Genomic DNA, 15,224 nt, shown 5'->3' with positions numbered 1-15,224 from the left:
TAACACTCTTAGACATTCTGTGAGATAAACTATTCACAAAAGGTCCCTATTAAATATAAGGTTGTCATTTCTTTTTTATTTTTATATTGAGGTCCAAGAATTGTATGAATGTCCCCCATTGGTTGTTTGTGGTTTTGAATTTTTTATGATATGAGAAGACAGGCAAACAGTTGCTATGATTGTCAAATGTCTTAAATCAAGTAGAGAAAATGCAATAAAACGCAGTTTCCATGGCAACACATTGTAACCTAGTACCTCTGGATTATGAACCAACTCACATCTATGATCATTATTTGTTGACAAGCATAAATTGAGCCTAAAAGCATTAATTTCTGAGATAAAACTGGAATGTTGAGCTAAGTAATAAAAATGTTTAAATATTTCCAAGGTAGGACCAGCAAATCAAGGCTAGTTATGGTGCCGTTTACGTCATGTTGATAAGCTAAATGAAAATGTTTTTATTTTCAAGCATTTCTGGAAAAATGTAACAAATATATAGATCTCCAAACCTGCAAATAGTAATTGACATGTATTCCATGCTGCTAAAGGAATACAATAGGACCAGTTATACAGAATCATGTAGAAAAGATTGTAATCAGATAATGTGATTTTGGTTTGCAGTTGTACCTGGAGAAAAAAAGAACAAATATTTGAACACCTGTTTACTAACACCATCTCCCTCTTCTGCACACTATTTTTCCTATTGCCCATCAGACTTTTTTGTAGGTCGCTATGAAGCATGAAAGCAGAAAAAAGAGAAATGAATTTTGTTGTCAGAATTAATGTATGCCTGTCATCACCACATACATTTCAAAAGCATAATGGTGATCACTTTGTCTGTTCTTCACAACTCAGTAAGAAATGACCAAAACAATCAATAAGGATAATGAATCTGTTTCTGAGCGCTTCTCACTTGTACTGCTGATATTCAGAATGGTTTTGGAGCAGGAGCCCCTGGAAATGCAGGTTTCCATTCACAGAGGCTCCAACAGCCATTGCAGGAACTCATCAGCAGGTGTATTGGATCTCCTCCACATTCCCTATGAAGCTGCTCTGCAACCCTGCAGGTGTCCCTGGAGCAGCCTGAGCAGCGATGATCAGCTGCCTTCACACAGCAGTGGAGAGCAGCCAGTGTATGGGAAGTCTGAGCCTTCCATCCTACTGTGCATGCACAGAAGCTGTATTTCCCGCCTTTCAATTATTTGAGAACATCCTGTTTCTTGAGAGGATCCAGTTTGTCCATCTGTGGCTTTTCTGCACTAAAGTTAAAGTCTATGAACTTTTTTAGAAATCTTATGGTGGCTAATCAACGGACAGGAATAGATGTTTGTGTTCATTGCTGCTGAATCAAGATCCCTGCTGTTCAAAGGCTTTGGTATAACTTTATTTGAGATTGTGTGTCTTGAATATTGAATTTACATTGTGATGGGAGTTTAGAGAATAGACTTCACAAGATAGATCCTAAAGATATATTTGTACTGTTGCAAACTTGGGACCATAGCTTAGGGGGCTATTTAAAGAAAACTAATTGTTCCCCTTTTAGTTAACAGAAGTCAGATTTGATGATCACTAACCACTGGAAAGGGCCAATTCAATAAACATAAGCAGAAGCTTTGGGAACAATGGAAGCATACAGCATGGCACAGTCACTTACAGTTTTAGAGTCTAGTTATGTGAATGAAAAAAATCCTTCGTAAAATGTGGATTTTTTTTTTTTTTTGGCTATATGGCAACAATTTTGTAGACATTCCTATAGCGTTTTGTAAAAAGCTTTTGGCAGTTGCAGAAACAAGTGACACACATACTCCTTTGCAATCATAATTATGTAAATATGCACTTGAGGACCTTTAAAATTACAAGCTTCTTTGGCTTCTTTATGTAGGACAATTGCTGTGACATATCTTAATGTCTATAAATAATGCAGTAAGGGCTCTAATCCTGACCGTCATTACGCCTTACACATTTTGACATTTTCTATGGCTTAGGGAAAAATACAGAATTGGCTTTCATACAAATATAGGAGAGCTGGACTTTTGTATTTTAAAGATCACAGACATTCCCAGACATTGTCTGGGTACCTGAAGGACAACACCAGTGCCTTAAGTGACGGGGGAAAAGCTGAAGTAAGAAAGTTAGTTGCACCTATTTTTGGAAAATTTTGTGTGGGCCTGAGATTTTTGTAAGTTCAGTGATTCACTGAATTATGTATTGTGCTTGAAAAGAATCTTCAGTACAGAGGGAACAAAATGATATTTAAAAATCAGAGGCATGTAGTTATTTTAACTGTACCAGTTGCCTACGATAAATAAACTCTATGAGAGGATGAAAAATTAGCAATTAAACGTATTCATTCTAGTGTGGGGTGCAATGGCACTGACAGAAACCAATGGAAAAGTAGAATCTCTGTGCAGCAGAGATTTCTCCTGTTCTCTTTGTGATCTGAACACACTGTCCATAGTTTGCATCTCTTGTTTTTTGATAGAATGAGCATCCTACTTGGATTGTTCCTCCTATATGAGCATCTGTCTCAGGTGCTAGGTGTCCTTGGCTTGGCACCTCTGCATCAAACAATGCCTGAGGCATGCTCCAGTTTCCACAGGAGGAGCCCTCTTGCTCTGTGTTCTGCTGCAATGTTGGATTTCAATACCTGTGGCTTTCTTGTGTATTGCCACTTCTCTGTAGTTTGATAATTATAAGGTGACTTTGGAGGTAATCAAAACTAGAATTCTGAAAGCGATTTCTGAAGCATATTCCTATCTAAATGAGGAATCCCATAATCCTGTCTGTGGATAGATACCACAGCAGTTCTGAAGACAGTACTAAGTGTTGAAGCACTATAGTGATGGACAAAGTCTAAAAGCATCCTCAGATTAGATAGCTATACATTTTTTCTCAATTATATTACTAAGAAAATAGAGTTTAGAGGAAAGAAAACTCTAAAGGGCAAACTTGGTAGCATCAAGTATAGGCTTCCTTCAGAAAGGACTAGGCTGCTGTAATCCTCAGGGTGTTTCTTGGGCTGTATTGCTTGAAAATGCTTGTGACTTCAATGATAAGATCAAGTATTCTTCAATACTCTTCAACAGAGTTAGCAGTCACACAGTTTAATTTCAGTGACGATGGCTGAAAGATTTCTGAAAGATCTGGTGCTTCTTTTGGGGAGATTATTTCAACAGACACCATAGTTACTTGCCTTGTTTTACAGCTTGATCTTCTTATTCCATGGTGGTCCAAATTCCACTGGTTTTCAGCAGTGACATCGGCATGGACCTGTTGTACTGCTCCTTTTTTTGTCCAGTGTGCTGTCCTCAAAGTCAGTAGAGTTGTCTGGAAGCAGAAGAACATAATTGTGGATTGGAAAAGCACAGGAACGTTGCTTTCACCCATTAAATTCCCAATTAAACACATCATTAGTCCAAATCATTTGCAAAGGCCAGTGCAAGGTCATGTAGTTTATGTTACGTAGGCACAGTAGTTTATAGCTGGCATATATGTCCTGCTGAACAGATGATATGCAAACAGGAAATGTACACATACGTACCTTTTTAAGGGACCAAAGCAAAATCCACAGGAAAACTTTAGGCTGTGGGAACTGTTTAAAGTTTGCCAGATAATATATATTTAGAGATTTAAAGGTTCAAAGACCATAACAGATCTATCGAGCTATTGTCTCCTCCTCTCCTCTCCTCTCCTCTCCTCTCCTCTCCTCTCCTCTCCTCTCCTCTCCTCTCCTCTCCTCTCCTCTCCTCTCCTCTCCTCTCCTCTCCTCTCCTCTCCTCTCCTCTCCTCTCCTCTCCTCTCCTCTCCTCTCCTCTCCTCTCCTCTCCTCTCCTCTCCTCTCCTCTCCTCTCCTCTCCTCTCCTCTCCTCTCCTCTCCTCTCCTCTCCTCTCCTCTCCTCTCCCTCTTCTTCCTTTTAAACCACATATATACTGCTATGGATATTCATAGGTTTGTATTCACTTTCAATATATCATGGCATATATGCTCACAGTTTTATGCTAAAAATCACTATGAAATTGTTAAGCAGAATTAATAAACATACGAAGTATCCACTTTCTATATTAGCTATCATGTTTAAATGGTGTAATTCGCTGAGTTCAGTGAGAATGTACTCAGATAAAACCAAACTTGAAGCTGAGTGAAACCAAATGAAATGACATCGCACACAGGTTTAAAATTGGACCTCCTGCATCTTGGCCATTAACACCTGCCTCTCTGATTCAAAAGCAGCTTCATCTACATTACAAAGTATTTCAGCTAAAAGGGATAATCCATGTTGAGTTACAGAAGCTTAGAAGTAATAATACAACATAAAACTCCAGATTGTTTGTACTGCTGCTTTGTCCAATAGACACTAGAAAGGATTAATTTACTAGTGGTAAATTAATGTTTTTTTTGTAGAATGTTTTAAAATGCTGCAGCTTCACGTTGCAGCCTTTTGCTTGTCACTGTGCCCCTTACTGAATGTTAAAGGGCTCACTAGTGCATTGCTAACCAGCCTGAAGCATCGTCCTTGGTTGCAACACAAGCCCCTGCAGTGCAGCCATAACCTCTAGGTTGAGGTCAAGGCCCCACCTCTTGAACACCAACATGTCTGGCAGGGCAGCCCACGCATTGCTGCTTACAACCTACTTTCTGAGCCCCAGAGGCATAAAACCAGCTGACAAAGCTGTTTGGAAGTCCTCCTTCCTTCACTGCGCAGGCCTGCCACATGAACGGCACATTACAACCCTAAGGGTTTATGACATTAGCATTTACTCTAATGCAATTATGACTATTGACTTGCACAGATTAAGTGCATGTTGAACTGGGAGCAAAATTTTTCTCCGTGGGTTTGTGTGTGTTGGTTTTAGTTTGTTTGGGGTTTTTTTTGTGCTTCACTGACAGTATTTTTTACTCTGCTTTAATTAATTTGCTTTTGAATTGGATTTAGAAGGTAAGTGACATTTCTGTCTTGCTGCAAGCAAGAGTGCGTTAGTCTTTTACTCCAGCTTCATAGAATGAAGTAGGAGCTGTCATAGCCAATCCACAGCATTTAATTTTCTAAACTCAGTTTTGAGAGGAAAAAAAAAAACACACACACAAAAAAAAAACAACCCACAACCTCTACTTCTACGTTGGGAAAAGAAATTAGACCAAACCAAACTTGAGATAGTTGAAATTATGCTCTATTCAGATTAGGTGGGCGAAGGAAAGCCTGCTCTACTGACATGCCCTTGTTCCACCTCCTCTTATCATTAGTAATTCTATTCCATTCTTATCTGATTATGCAAGGACACATTAACTCACTGGCAAATGAATACGCTATGGAAAAAACTCCCTCAGATGCAAATTAAACAGGAGTTGCTGATACTGAACACAAGGAAGCTTCTTGTACTCCTACCCATCTGCTGACAAGGAGCTGCCAGCCACCCTGAGAAAATCAACCCTTCCTACAAAAAGAATAGCCCTAATCGAGCAAATATTGCAGAAATTATGCTTTTCTTGTCTCCTTGAATGAAATCTGATATTCAGTAAACCTTTAACATTCAGACTTATTACATATCTGACATTATATTTTTGAAATGCCACATTTCAACCTTTAAAATAAAGCAAAGAGCAAATGTAGATTGCATGTATGCATCAAGCCCAATTGTTGAGCCCATAGACATGCTTAAGTCCAGTCCTCAGGGGTGCATGATTTTTCCAGAGGCTTGTAATCTCTCCCAGGTCAGTTCAATGACAACAGTAAAATTCCAGCACCTTGCACGGTTGGACAGATAGCAAAAGAACCAACGTCATAATGTATTTTTCAAGGTTTCCGTTCTGGTAATCTTTCTAAGGTTCACTGACACTCCTTCTCCCAAAGCTTTAAGAGTAGGAAGTGTCATCTGTGTGAGATCCATGCCAGTCAAAACAAACAAACAAAAACTCAAATAGACATTAAAAAAAACTCCAAATAGACCATACACCAAAATGCACACAAGCACTGGGAAACTACTTGTATGTCTTCAGTTTTGCTAGTATTCAGTTTTTGTTTTGGGACCAAGATAAAGTCTTCAAAAAGTTGTTTTTGGAGCTATACTGGGTAATTTCTAAGCATTTTGCTTTATCTACCAGTGATTTCATGCTAAACATACCACAGTACTTTAGAAAAATTACATTTAGTTTTACTTTTTAATAGAGTGGAAGTCTAGATGAACAGGAGAACATATTATGTAGTATGTGTTTCTGTGCTCTTTGAATACCTACCAGACCTGATTTGCAGGCAAATCAGGGATCTGTGCCTCAAACCAATGCATGCAAAGTGCATTCAACATTCAGGAACATTTGTTTTTGAGAGTGCATGTGGTTGTATATGTTCATAGGCCATTTGTGTTAAGTGGGTACTTGTACTGCAGAGAACTGCACACACAGAGACTGCAAAAAAAAAACCCCTGTATAGGTTGCCAGGGTCACGATCAAAACTGCTGTTTTATATCTACAATACAAAGCATTTAGGAAGCAAGTGTGGAAGATGGCAAGCACAGAGAGATGCAAAAAACACAGGGTGCAAATAGCAGGTTGTGTTCTTTGAACTGCTTTCAGGAAAAAAATGCTGATTTGCTGAAGTTCTGTGTGAGCAGATAGAGTGAAAACAATTCTTTTCTATTTTATATATGTCATGTAACGTTACTCATACCTTTTTATTTTGTTTTGCTTTTATCTAACACAGTTTTATTTTACTTTATCCTTCAGATTAAGGCAATGAAAACTAAGAACTGACACAGTATGAACTTACAACTTATTTAATACTTGGACTTCCCAGAGCTCAAATGCCTCTGATCCATTTGTTTCATGGTGTTAGTTGGCTTAACCTTTTTTAGATTTCTCCAAACAAAATAACTTGAGCTACGGCAAGTTGTTTGCCAAGGATTTGAACTCTGGAAAGAATGGGGAAAAAAGGTCACTTATCTCCTGTGGTGTGTTGGAGAAAATCTATTTACTCTTGTTTGTGTGTTAAACTCCTGCTCACCTGGCTTTATACTTATTACTATGCCATTTCTGCCTGTAAAACATGCTCCCTTTTCCGGTACTAACCCTTGTAACTTCTTCTTGAAATGTAGAGGACATGAGTAAAAATAATGTTAAAAATAGTATTCAATATGAATGCCCTTTCACTATAAGGTGAAGTGTAAATATAACAATTCGTGTCTGTAATCTGTATTTGTTCCATGGAAAAACTATAGAAGGTATGGCAAGTGCATGAAAGGATCCCCTGTATTAGCACACTCAGGTTCTTTACACATGATATTTTACAACATGGCTTCTTTCACTTTGACACGACACTAGAGCTTTTCTTTGTCCAACGAAAGGAAAGAGAAAGGGACCAGCCATACCACATAACAATTCAACTTGGAGCAAATAATACAAACCATTACACAAAGTGTAGAGGACTTCAGCAGCTCTGAAAATGAGCTGAGGCTAATGGGGAATAGTCAGCTGAATAACAAAGCTGGATAACTCTCAAATAAGATTTGAGACATGAAATCTCACTTTTTTTTTGTTTGTTTTGTTTTAGGTTTTTTGATTGTTTGTTTTTCAGTGGGATGGTTTATACAGGAGTGCCGTATTCAAGTAGGATGTTCATATTCTGCAGAAAACATAAGGAGGAATCAGAAGATAAAAACTGGAAAACAAGTCTCTCCATGAAAGGTTTGGGATTTACAGTCAGTTTTGTTTGTCACAGAAAAGTTAAATAGGAGCATTGGTCGTAGTTGCAAATTCCTATGAGGAACCAGAAATTTGATTATGTGAAGCTCCAGCAGAGACATGGAATTAACTGGTGATAAACTTAGAGGAACCCAGACCATCTCAGTGCAATCTCAATGGGAGGCATTCTTTTTAACAGTAAAGGTTAACTATTTTTACTGTGTGCAAAATTTTTGATAGATTATCCATGGATGGTCCAAACACCCTGCCTTAAGCAGTGAAAGGAATATGTGTCCAGTTTCAGACATGACCTACAACCAATTTCTTTGGCTTATTTCTCTGCACGTCTTGGGCAGCAGTACAGCATCAATGTGGCGAAAGGCTTCTTTTCCTGAGCAGCAGAGACCTGACACGACCATCCTCTCAAGGTACAAAGTGCCTGTGAAGGCACAGTACATGCCTTCCCTGCTAGAGCTGGAGAAGGGGAACAGCAAGAGGCAATGTAGGCCAGCCACTTGCCAGCATATTTTGGCCATGTTGTCATGAAGAGCAGTCATCACCCCTGTCCACAGCCTGGCAGGAAATGCAGGGATCTAACAGGTTCAGGGAATGTGTGACAAGACTGCAGCACACATGATACTTGGTACATTTTTCACCCTCACCCTTGCCACCCTTCCAAGTGTGGCAAGCAAGCATTAGCTTCCAGGAGTGTGAGAATGATCTAGCGATCATCTACTTCTTGCTTCAGCTTGAGCAAACAACATGAATGTTTCTTTTTCTAGCAGTGTGTAGTGGTGTTTTTTAGTGTGTGTGGTTGCTTTGTGGTTATGGTTGGTTGGTTGGTTGTGGGTTTTTTTATTGTTGTTGTTCTTGTTGTGTTTTTTGGGGAGGTTGTTTGTTTGTTTGTTTTGTGTGGTGGTTTTTTGTGTGTGTGATAGGGATACATGACGGGCGGGGGGGGGGAAAGCACTGATTTATTTTGTATGAGTCACTAGGCAGCTTTCAAGTCACGACGACATTGAAACACTAGTGACCCTGCTGGGACAGGCTGTTTTCTGAGTGTGATGTCCATATTATTTGCATGTCTTTTTGGTTAGCTTCATTTCAATTGGGCCGGCTTTGCACTGTCAGTGCCCTTCAAGAGCTTCGTTTGAGTCTCCACATTATCCTCAGGTCAAGTTAGGAACCTCAGTCAGCCAGTCATCGTGGCTGGTTCAGAGCAAAGTAAGTTACCATCAGAGTAATAGGAAATAATTTCAAATAATGTCTTCTTATGACTGTGAATTCTGAGGATTTGTTTTACTGATATATATATATATATAAAATGACACACACATGAAAAGAGAGAGAGTGTTTGCCAGGTGGGATGTTTTCCAGCCTCTTACAGCTCAAAAAATATTCTAACGAAGATTTTATGGTGAATGTTTCTGATTTAGCACAATTACAGCAACAGAATATTTGACCTGTTTTCCTTGGAGGAGTGTTTTCAGTGTATCCTTATACAGCAACAACCTCTCTGTTCTTGTGAAAAATGTTGGTTCGGGGTGGTGTTTTAATTTTTCTTTTTTTTTTTTTTTTTTTAACTTAACGACTGCCACATTCCACTGGAAAAAAAAAAAAAAATCACTATACTCCTCCTTTGCTTCTCTGCTACTTTTCATTTCAGGTGGATGATGTGAAGTCTTACTAATGAAGAAGCAATCTGTGGTCAGCATCTGAGAGCTCTTTATACCCTGTGCTAACAGTGTTTTTATGTAGTCCCCCGTGTCCCTCCCGCAGCTGGTGTCCCTCACTGCCTGGCAGTGTCTGCTCTGCTGCTGCTGAAGCCCTTGCTGGCCGGCTGCCCGGCAAGCAGCTCTCCTGTAGATTTCAGCCTCTCTCCAGGAGTTGCCTGCCTTCGACATAATGGGCAACATTGAAAGCAGCAAGGCGTTTGGTCAGCAAGGTCAGAGTGCCTTTCATTCCTGCAATAATCAACCAGTGTAGCTCTTCCTCAGACATGGGGAGAGAGAAGATAGAGGTCAAAAGAGCAATTACATTTCACGTTGACTCTAGGAAAGGCTTGGAACACAAAACTGAAAACAGCATAGAGCCTCTCTCTCCTGCATTCCTTTTCTGGTCATTATTATTAGAAAAGTGCAGCAACCATGTCCATTATAAGCACTATAACATGAAGAACCATTTTCCTCTGGTGGATGAGATCTTCAGACACTTAGCACTGTCAGCATATTGCCGAGGAATGTAAATGAGAAACACCATGTATGATCAGATACAGTGAGTAAAGGCTATTAATTACATTTAAAATGTTAACCCTAGCCAACTGCAGTGCAAGTAGTTGTGCTAATTTCATCTGTAATCAGTCTTTGAATTATTGTAACTTTATTTATTTAGTATTAAGACAATAATTAAGGGAATATAATTTACATGGAAATGTCAGTAATTTTCTTTTGGCATATTGTCATTACAAAGCTGTCTTTATTTGACCTTACAGCTGCTGGGCCTGATTGCTTTAATGGCATTAATTGTAGTGACCATTGTGGTATTGTAGCTTTTAATTGCTATTAACTGAATAGCTGAGATAATTTCAAAATGCATCATGTTTTTTTCACAGACATCTTCTGTCGCTTCCTTATATGCTTAAGCCATAGTCTGCCAAAGATTTAACCAAAAAAATCCTCATGAAACATAAATCTGAGACAGCCCTTTAAGCGGAGCAACCTGCAAACTGTAATGTTAATATAGTGTGATAATAGAAGAATGTAACTGATCCGTTTACTCATTGCCCTACCCTGTCCTTATGAAAGCTGAATTAGCTCGGTGTTGACAAAGGATTAAGAAACTTGGTGAATTCCTCATTGTAAACAAAACCTCCCTCATTCCACATTTCAGACTGAAGGCAGCCACTTCAACAATATTCACTTCTTTGTTTCCAGCTATAGAATGCAAACATGGCTTTATTCCATGGTTTCCTATGAAACGAAATGTGAGCACAACATCTCTATCCCACAGAACACCTGGTATTATTCACTCCTCTGTGGAAAGCACTATATCACTAACGGACTGAAAAACATATTTATTTCATCAACTGTGACAAGCAACATGAATGTTTTTTCTTTGCAATGCGACGGGTGCATGGTGAGAAGAAAACAGATGCAAAATTTCACTCAGGGTCTTTTGAGAAATCTCAGATCTCTGCAAGTACCGTACAATTGGTAATCAACACTTAATAAGCACATGTAAACAGAGCATTGCTTTAGGTCAGGTCCTAAAACTTAGACCTTACCAAGACAAAACAGGATTCAGGGGTAGGTGAATCAACACCAAATAGTGATTCGGTTAGATGGTGGAAGCTATTTGCAGTTCAGCGGACTGTACTGCTGTAGTCTTACCAGCTCTGCCATCTCTGACAGCTCTGCCATGTAAACATTTGACTCATTGGGAATGGTGCTTAAGATTCAGTCATGAGAGGAGTTGGCACCATTTTCTCTTCCATTTTGTGGTGATATCCGCTAGAGGCAAAAGCTTATGGTTGACATAAGCTGCTTTTTTTTTTTTTTTTTTCCCCCCAGTGGCTACCACTTGCTAAAGGAATGAGTCTAAAGGGAGAATTCTGTGGTGTGTATCATCAGGAAAAATATGGCCTTAAAAGGATGGTTTGGGATGGTATTGTAATGGAAAATTCTGCTCATTTCCCTTTTTCCTTAAGTACAAATGAACTTTACTGATATATGGACAGGTCACAGGAAAGAAAGCATTTGTAAAAATGTTCCACAGGGAATAATCCTGGAATAATAATCAGCTAGATAGTTGGTGTGGTGAAAGAGGAGTTAAAGGAATACAAATATTAACGTTCTTGTTATTATTCTAAAAATCACACACGGTCATTTCAAAATGTGACAAGAAGCATCGGTTTTCCCTTTTAAAAGGTGTTTCCCTACTATTATGACATTTTTGAATGATCAAAAATATACATGATATACCTTGAAAATTTGCTCTTTCAAACAGATGTATTGATTGTTCACCTTTGCATTATCTGGGATAACCTTAACAAAGGAGATGCTGCATCAATAAGTGATCTTGATTCTGTACTGTTGCACTCATTAAAACAGGTGATAAACCAAGGCCATCCTGTAGAAATAATAAGAGATTACTTTATTAAAGAGGGAATTAACTGAATGACCTAATGTTACATGCAAAGACAGATATTTTACAGAACGGAGAAAAATGCAGCACAAGCCAAATTATTGCTAAGTCTGTATCACTCATGTATTTCCATTCCTAGCTTATTTATAAGTTCTGTACCAGCAGTATATTGAATTTTTCAGTCCTGTCTGATTTATTAGATGAAAGAATGCGTGGACCCCTTGTGTCATAAAGCCTCACCATTTATTGAAAAGCCTGGGCTGCATGTTTAGGCACCTGTAAACTGGTAGAGCTTCTAAAATCACAGCCATCCCTATGCACAACTGAGGCTGATCATTGCCTCCATTGTGCTGACTTGCAACATGCCAGAAGCAGCATTTGTGAAGCAGAGACTTCTTCTTCAGCTGAGGGAAATGATCCATCCAAAACACACAGAAGTGATCCATGCTGGGCTGTCTTTCAGCTGTATCAGTTTTCCGATCCTGGCTCACAACACAAGCACATAAGCACTTCTGGTGGCTCCAGCTGCAAGGTGGCATGAGCCTGGAGAGGAGCAGCCAGCAGCTAGGAGGGAAGAGACCTTGCCAGCTACAGAGATGGCATAGGTACACCTCAAAGTAAGGCTTTGTTGTTCTGGCATTCTTCTGTGATCTCTTCCCCTGACTTTTTTCAATGTAATGGAAACTAACATTATTGCAAACAAAATGCAGCTATTAATTATCTATGTCTGACAAGGATATGCTTAGAGATATCTGGTACTTTTTTTTTTTTTTTAATAAAGTAGTGGCTGTGACTCAGGTTGCTTAATTGTATGCCTTAAAAGCTGTAATTTTCAGAAAATTGCATCCTACTTAATACATCTCATGACAAAAATGAAAACATTCAAAACGGTGGCATCAGTGTGTGAAGAGGAGCAAGGCCTGTATGTGGATGAGCTGCAGAGAGGTGAGATGTTCTGGCTGACATCACTCAGTAACTGTAACTGAGCTCAGGGCAGAGCTCATTTACTGGGATGGGCGTTGGGGGTGGCTGACTCATGGATGGACTTCTCCAGACAAGAAACTGTATTAGTTTAGTCCCTAGTGTCTATATAGTCACTGTAAGGAATATCTTAGAAAAGTACAAATCTCCCCAACAACACATGATATAGTTAGATCTGTTAAAAAATAATAAACCCTTTCCTATAAAAGTCAGAGAAGAAAACTATCATCAGCATTGTTCAGAACAGGAAAAAGACCAATAGTCTATAAAACGTGTGTATGTGCTCCGTTTATGGAAATCTATGCAATACGAAACATATGGTAATGCCACATGGAAGGAAATATTTCAAGAAAATATTTGCTAACGGAATAAGCCTGTCAAGGGAAGAGTTAGTGATGGAGCTCTTTAAACAATGTTAAACATTTCAATCCAGACTTACCCTCATTTTTTAACTTCAGCTCTTATTGATGGGAATTATTTATTTAATTTTGTGTTACTTTATTTTCTGGTACCTATTCAGACTTCTTGGAATCTTCTAAAATTGAATACCTAATCAGAAAATGTATCATTTCCCAGTACAAGGTCTCTATTAATTAAATTACCTCCTATGCATTTTCCTGTTAGCAGATACTAATAGAAGCCTAAAGGAGGCCTGACAAAAGCACACCATAAAAAATCAGTGAAGTCACAATCTTCAGCTCCTTCTCCTACGAACTTGCAAACTCCCTAAAATACCTACAAAGGTAAGGACTTGGGAGCTCACCCCAAAGAGCAATGAATGTACAGCATGGGACAAGGTAGAAACGAGTTGACAAAACTATTCCAAAATCAAGTCTTTTATTATCAGAAACTGCTCTTGAAACCAAACCAAACTGAATTCTTTGGCAGTTGATTGTTATCTGACTGTGACAATCTATAGAACAACTACAGGTAGCTCCACAAACAAGCCTAAAATCTCCATGTTAGCAATCCCTTAATCTCCAGTGATGTCTTTCCAATAGCCTCTCAATCTCCATAAATTGCTAACAAGACCTGCCTTAAGACAGCTTGTCACCATTGCTGGTTCTCACTGTTGTCATCTGAAGTGATTCCCTACCTCTGATCATGTATAAAAAAAATGCACCTTCTAAGAGCACACCTCCAGAAGCACTGTATAAGCAGCATATGCTCACAGCAATCTCTCTCTGCCATCTCTCCTGTGTATTGTTGGTGGCCAAACTGCCGTCAACACCATACAGACTAAAATAGAAAATGGTCCAGCATGTGCTGTCAGGAAGTGCATCAGAATATTTCTTCCAGTGCTTCAAGTCATGGCTTTACGTCATGTCATGTTTCCCTCACTGAAATGAAAGACAGGGTAACGTGTCTCTACTACTGCTTGTAATTGCATTACTTGTTTTCTTTGACAGTGGAACAAGCTTAAGAAGTTCTTTCGTCCACCTGTCTTTGGCTGCTTGTTTCTACTTGCACACCAAAGGTTACTGGCCCTCCAGCAAAGGTGGATAAGCATCTAAGGGGCCATGCTGTTACACGGAGCATGAAACAACATATTGAAAAGAAAGAAAAACAAAAAATTGGGCTTTACTGTTCAGAGGACTTCTCCAATACCTATGTGGAAAGTTGGTCTTCAGCTTCTTCGCTGTAAAAGAAGTGATGCTTACCTCTGGGGTGGAGAACCTGGAGAAGAAATGCTGAGGAAGAGTGCCATGTATAGGGTGCTGTGCGTAGGCATAAACTGCACATTGTCCCAGTATGCATTGTAAGATTTGTATCAACTGAAGGTTGTTTAATGAAAAGTAATATAAAATTTAAATAAATTAATACACAAAGTTGTGATTAATTTTCTCTGGTGGTGTTGTCCAACTTATAGACAGCTATGACCTGTCAAAAATGTATATCCATATAATGTTGTTTTTGCCAAAGAATAGCACGAAATATTGTTAGGAATTCTGCAGGAGATATTATTATTGATATTAGGAAGTCCAGAGGAATAAATGATGGCCCGTTTCTTACACCATGAAGTGCAGTTAGCTATACTTCAGAAGAGAGGGTGCTATTAGAAATAGGAGCAGTGAATCAGCAAAGTCTTGGGGAAAACAAAAAAGCTGTGAAAGATTAGGGTGTCCAGATGAACACCACCTATGCATGAGAACAGGGATTATTTTTGTTTTTTGTAAATCTAGTGATGAAAATGCTTGGGAGGGGGTGAGCCAGGACACTAAAGACTTTCAAGTGACTCCTTATATGATTGAAAAACAAACAGAAACTCCTGTGTTGTATTTGCAAACTGATGTTTCAGTCATGTTATTGGCTAGTTAGGTGAATGACTTACCGTTTGCAAGGATTTAGGGAATGTTGAAGGTGTGTTTTCACATAAAATTTTGTCTTGCTGGATATGTTTATAGCAGATGAGGAACAGTCATCTGTG

At 38.9% G+C, this 15,224-nt stretch overlaps 1 long non-coding RNA gene across 1 annotated transcript; it reads left to right on the top strand.

Annotated features, from left to right (window-relative positions):
* Positions 1–7,094: 7,094 nt before the first annotated feature.
* On the top strand, positions 7,095–14,621 carry LOC110361868 (uncharacterized). Its single transcript, XR_010468816.1, has 3 exons — positions 7,095–12,760; positions 13,424–13,539; positions 14,206–14,621. It is a non-coding gene; the product is annotated as an uncharacterized LOC110361868 (long non-coding RNA).
* The last annotated feature ends 603 nt before the right edge of the window (positions 14,622–15,224 follow it).

Source organism: Columba livia, chromosome Z (assembly GCF_036013475.1).
Source record: "Columba livia isolate bColLiv1 breed racing homer chromosome Z, bColLiv1.pat.W.v2, whole genome shotgun sequence".
Classification (NCBI taxonomy): Eukaryota; Metazoa; Chordata; class Aves; order Columbiformes; family Columbidae; genus Columba; species Columba livia.
The sequence above is the reverse complement of the archived record's forward strand: the minus strand, read 5'-3'. Positions and strand labels throughout refer to the sequence as shown.